The sequence below is a fragment of the Papaver somniferum genome, chromosome 9, assembly GCF_003573695.1.
Source record: "Papaver somniferum cultivar HN1 chromosome 9, ASM357369v1, whole genome shotgun sequence".
In the NCBI taxonomy this organism is placed as follows: Eukaryota; Viridiplantae; Streptophyta; class Magnoliopsida; order Ranunculales; family Papaveraceae; genus Papaver; species Papaver somniferum.
This window is the reverse complement of record NC_039366.1, coordinates 153,176,771-153,182,905: the sequence shown is the minus strand read 5'-3', so window position 1 is coordinate 153,182,905 and position 6,135 is coordinate 153,176,771. Positions and strand designations below refer to the sequence as shown.

General features: G+C 35.1%; 1 long non-coding RNA gene across 1 annotated transcript; it reads left to right on the top strand.

Moving 5' to 3' along the window:
• The first annotated feature begins 3,931 nt into the window (after positions 1-3,931).
• LOC113309769 lies at positions 3,932-5,534 on the top strand. Its single transcript, XR_003340729.1, has 3 exons — positions 3,932-3,959; positions 4,048-4,130; positions 5,371-5,534. It is a non-coding gene; the product is annotated as an uncharacterized LOC113309769 (long non-coding RNA).
• The last annotated feature ends 601 nt before the right edge of the window (positions 5,535-6,135 follow it).

Genomic DNA, 6,135 nt, shown 5'->3' with positions numbered 1-6,135 from the left:
TTTAAGGCCTATTAGTCTAATTCATGGAGTTTATAAGATAATTTCTAAAGTTCTTGCAGATAGGTTTAAAACCACTTTGCCAGGAATAATCTCTTCTCAACAAACTACATTCATAAAGAAATGACAAATCTTAGATGGAGTCCTTGTGTCCAATGAGCTTATAGACTCAAGAATAAGAAGTGGAAAGGCAGGAATTCTTGTGAAAGTGGACTTTGAAAAAGCATTTGATCATGTCAGATGAGACTTTATTGATGAAATTTTGGGTCTTATGAACTTTAGAGATAAATGGAGACGTTGGATAAAATGTTGCCTTGAATTGGTGAGATTTTTTATTCTGGTTAATGGTTCTGCCACAGGATATTTCAAGTCAAAAAAAGGAATTAGACAAGGGGATCCATTATCCCTTTTTTTTTTCCTTCTGGTAGGAGAAACTCTCTCTTTCATGCTCAAAAATGCACAGCAACAAGGTTTGATTTCTGGATTGCAGGCTGTGAAAGATGGCAACCTTTTAAGTCATCTGCAATTTGCAGATGACACTCTGATTTTCTTGGATGCTGACATTGAACAAGTCAAAAATCTCATATTGATTCTCTTATCTTTTGAGCAATTAACAAGGCTTAAAATCAACTTTGCAAAAAGTCAGGTTTTTGGAGTTGGCTTTTCTGGTGATATGTCTCAGTTCTCTTAAGTTCTTGGTTGCTACATTAGTTCTCTTCCAACTACTTATCTGGGTTTGCTACTTGGTGATAAAAGTAATGGTATAGCAAAATGGGATCAGGTCATAGACAAGTTCATAAAAAGACTAGTTGGATGGCAAAAGTCTTTATTAAGCAGAGAAGGTAAGATCACTTTAATCAAGAGTGTTCTTGCAAGCTTACCTGCGTATTATATGTCACTCTTTGTTATGCCTGTCTCTGTTGCAAATAGACTAGAAAGAATCATGAGAGACTTCCTTTGGAATGACAATAAAAATAAAAAGAAACTCAATCTAGTTAAGTGGCCTACTCTTTATAGAAGAAGAAATGATGGTGGTTTAGGTATCAAATGCTTGTTGAAGATGAATAAAGCCTTATTAACGAAATGGCTTTGGAGATATGCAAATGAGAAAGATGCTCTATGGAGAGAAATTATAGATGAGAAGTATGGTTCTGAGATGAATGGTTGGTTTTCTAAAATACCAAAAAAATCTTATGGAAGGGTATTATGAAATGTGCTGATACTTTTAAGGCCAACATTCATTTTAAGGTTAATTCTAGTAATAAGGTTAGATTCTGGAAGGATGTTTGGTTGACAGATGTCTCTTTACAAGATAGATTTCCTAATCTTTTTGCAGTTTCAAGAAGTAAAGAGAAGACAGTAGCTGATGTCTTTGTTGAGGAAAATAACAGTTGGAATTTGGCAGCACCAAGAAGAATGAATGTCACAATTATAAGGGAGTTTGATGTTCTTATTATCCTTCTGGGAAGCTTTATCAGCAACAAGGATCTTGCAGATGAAATACAATGGTCTCTTAACAGCAAAGGTGTTTTCTCAGTAAAATCAACTTATGATAAGCTTAATCATGAAGAAGTAGAGCATCATCAAAGACAGATTTTTAACTACATCTGGAAGCTCAAGATTCCTCCACAAAATAGGTTTCTTTCTTTGGACTTTGGCTCACAATAGCCTTCCAACTAAGGATATGCTCACTAGAAGAGGTATGACTGTTTCTCAATCTTGTGCTTTCTGTGAAGAGATGGAAACTGTCAATCATCTATTTCTCCACTGTCGTTTTGCAAAGAACATTTTGTCTCACTTTCAAAAGAAGCTGAACTGGGAATTTACTATGCCGAATAACTTGTTTACCATGTTGTACTCCTGGAACTTATCTCTTAACTCCAGTCAAGAAACACATATTTGGAGCATGATTGCAGTCGCAATTATCTGGTGCATCTGGTTGGAGAGAAATGCTAGAACTATGGAAAATAAGGAGTGCACTGAAATTGGGGTGCAGAACAAAATCAAGTATACTCTCTTTACTTGGTGCCTTGTTTTTAAGAATTTAGAGAATCCTACTTTTGAAAATGCTATGCTTAATTGGCCAAATTTGTATTTTTCTTCTCTTAATTAGGAAGTAGTCTTACTTTCTCTTTTCTCTCTCTGTATTTGTATTTTTTTCTGCGGGTGGTACAAGCCTTTTTGTACCTCTCTTTTTTGATCAACAAATTTCTTTACCGATCAAAAAAAAAGAAAAGTCGAGCGTGACAGAAATATTATCTCGGTGAATGCATAGAACAATGGTAAGTTACCTTTTTTAGTTGAATGATGGTTAACTACCTTTACCATTTTTCACAACAATAGATGATATTGAGCTAATAAATTATGGGCTTAATCTGAAATGAAAAATACTATAATTGAGTAATGGCTTATGCAAACCATTTCATTTTATTTAACAGTATCATCTATGAATTATAAAGTATACACAATTGTATTCATACCTTACTGTCACTTCGTATGAAATTCGTCAATTTTTCTGTTACTTTCCCGATTCTTACTTTTCTTTTTCTTTTTTTGATGGAGAAAATGGTTCTCGCAAGAACTGGGTCTCATTCAACACATGATTGTAAGGTTCTGTAAATCTATGTGGACTAGCTCTGCAGCTTATACAACATGAGCTGACCGAACAAGAGGTGCCACACTAAGCAACAAAGTACTCAAACTCTATAAAAGTTTTCTCAATCGAATCGTATGTAAGTTTTATCGATGTGAAGTCAGTAGTTCATGACTTTGTGAAGTCAGTAGTTCATTCATTATATCAGTTACCTATAATATCCACTTATAATGCCATTGTCAGAAGGTGCTCATATATCAGTACTAAATCTATTTTGATTTTATTTATGAAACACCGTGCCTCCAAAAGTTGATCACTATTGAAGAAACATGGGAAGTTGAGTTTTAATAATTAAATTTAACCATGGGTATGGCTGCTAACTACAAATAAAGTTTGAATAGAAATAATTCCAGTTTTGATGTTTGACATCTGATTTAACAAGTCTCAGTTAAATAGACGATATATCAATCTTTTTCTTTCTTTGGTACAAGCACATTTCATGTACAGTTCAACTTCTCTATTCACGGCATACCATATATCCCATCTTCTTCATTTTATATTTGCTTTGTTTAAATTGATTATTATATACCAAACCACACTATAGATAATTGCTTATATAGCTTAGGTTGTAGGTTATTCTACTTCCATTATATATAGGTATCACTTGACTTGATTTCTTATATACAGTGAATGAAAAGTGGAATCCCAAGTACGATGCACGCCAAGTTACAGAATAAGGGTGCAGGCAAATTAAGCCGTTGTCTTAGCTCAACTGGTAGAGCATATGGTTTTTAACCTTGCAGTTATGGTTCAACTCCCATAGATGGCATATCAATAAGGTTATTATTTTTGTAGATAGCGTTATCCTAGAGTCACCTACTAGGCTATTACTGTGACTAAGGGTGTACAGGAACCGAGCCGGACCGACGGACCGAACCGGAACCGATGGAACCGTACCTGATTTTGGACCGAACCGAGGTACAAGGTACAAGTACCGGTCCAAAAATAGGAACCGAGCTCTGGGGGTACAGGTACACGGTCCAACACATGAATCGTCCCGTACCGGACCGAAGTCCCGAATAATTCTGACCGTTAGATTTAGGGGATAAGGGATCTGTCTCAGCCAATGGATTAATAGGGGGTATATAAGCTCACTGTGAGAAGGAGAAGAAATTCTTAGGGTTTCAGTTCCCTTAATTTTTTCTCGCCTCTTCTCAGTACTTCTCTCTGAGAAGGAGAAGAAATTCTCCCCTTCTTCTGATCTTCATCTTCTCTGTTATCAAACGATTAAAAGTTCAAACCGTATTACTTCGTCTGTCTCTTCGTTTTTAATTCTGGTGTGAAGAAAATTAGAAGAACAATTCCGGTGGTAAGTAATTTTTAATTTTTTGATTTTAATTTTTGTATGCATGTCTGTGAATCTGTGATTGATATTAACGGATTTTTGTTTTCTCTAGCGAGTAGCGGCTTAAAGGATTTTCTTCATCTCCCACCAAACCTTCATAGCGAGTAGCGGCTTAAAGGATTCACTGCAATCACCGTAAGATCTTTTTCTTCTTCATATGGATGTTGTTTCTTTTACATTTCTGAAACTAAATCTAGGCTTTTAGTGTTCTGTCACATTTTTGGATGATTTTTTTTGCTTTTAGATCTTTGATTCATGAGCAGTAGTTTAGCCGTGAAGATGGAAATGCTATTCTAAAGCTATGGTTACCTAAAAATTTCTGTAATAGACTAATAGTTGTTTTTTAGTTTTGTGAATGCTGATAAAATGTTAACATGGGTGTTGAATTTGACTCTGAGTATTTAGTTTACCATTCTTTTGATTGATTTAGTTTAAAGGCTATTGATGAATGTTTTTGAACAGTTATTATGAATCATACTTGAAATAGAAAGCTAAATTGTTCACTTCCAGAGGTATTTGTATGGATTTTCACAAGTAATTAGATAACCAGTTCACAGAACCTTGTGTAGCCCACTCTTACCTCTGTAAGTATTCTTGCCTTTTGTTTCCGTGTCTCTATTTTGGGTTTGTTGAACTCCTGGCTAATTGTGTTTCATTAGCTTTTAATTTTAATTCTGGGAAATCGAAGTAGAACAGGCATTTTATCATACAATTTCAATGCATCTTTTTATAATTTTGAGCTTAACCACCAAATTTAGTGTTCCTATACGAGTTTTTAATTGACTGTATAAGATTGGATCAGTCATTGTTAAGAGTGGCAATTTATAAGCAATGAGTTGTCAGATTTTGCTGATCATAAGCTACATTACCCCACTCTACAGGCCAAAGATTGAGACCAATTGAGAGCAATTTCCTGACAAGTAAAATCAAGGTACATTATCAAAGGCAGGAGCCGCAGGACTGCATCAATTGCACAAGGTAGAAAAATCCTGAACTTTACAATTTCATAACAGTAGAACATTTTTATCTTCTTCTATAGAATGGGAATCATTGTCTAAAGAATTTTATGGAACGCATTGTACATAGCCTCTTTCTGATTACTGAACTTTATGTTCTTTCTTAACTGCATGTCACACAAGTACTAGAAGCACATGTTAAACAGATTTCACAAATTACTAAACTTTAAATGTTCACATGTACTAGTTCACAGTAAATGATTGAAGCACTATAAATGATTGTCCACTGTTTACTAGATTACATGTTTTCTTCTTCTTATTCATGTACTAGTCCACTTTAAGGATTGAAGATAGTTAAATTTCATGTACTAGTTCACTGTTCACATGTATTATGTCTTATTCACTGAGCTCAAATACAGGAAGTGCCAACTTTGTCAGTGATGGAAATATGGCGTCATTTCACTCGGAGAAATGTTGAAGAACCCTCTTGCAATTACTGTGGAAGGACTTATAGGGCTAACATGTCCAGAAATGGAACTTCTGCCTTGTGGAATGCTTAGAAGTTGCAATAATGCTTAGAAGTTGTAACTTATGCAGTTACGCTTATGCTTAATGAAATTATGCTTAGAAGTTGCAATAATTCTGCCTTGTGGTTTGCTATTAATATTGCTACTTATTAGTTGTTGCTTTGAGATATAGAAAAATAGGTAAAAAAACAGGTAAAAAAATAAAAAACAGGGCAGTAGGTTTCTGTTTTTTTTTTTCCCCTGAAATGGAACCGGAACCGGTACCGAGACCGGTCCATTTTTTTGGTACCGAAGGGTGTAAGGTACAGGTACTCGGTCTCGGCAAGAACCGAGCCGAACCGTACCGTGTGCACACTTAACTGTGACCATTTCTTTTACTTTTTCAAAGAGGTGACCTTTGAACTTCAATTGCATTTTTAGCTCCCACTTTCCCTCCAACAGCTCACAGACTTTAATTATTTGGTTCAATCAAGGGTTGAGAGAGTCTTAGACCGATTCTTGGAATGGATATTGATTTGTTACAGCCTGATGCCTTCCTAAACGTATAATTGTCTCTAATTTGCTTCCTCCTCAGTTATTTGGTTAATCTACACGTTTTTATTGATTAGGTCTTTACACTCTTAAATTTGTTGTAATGCAATGGAAACCTGCTCCTAA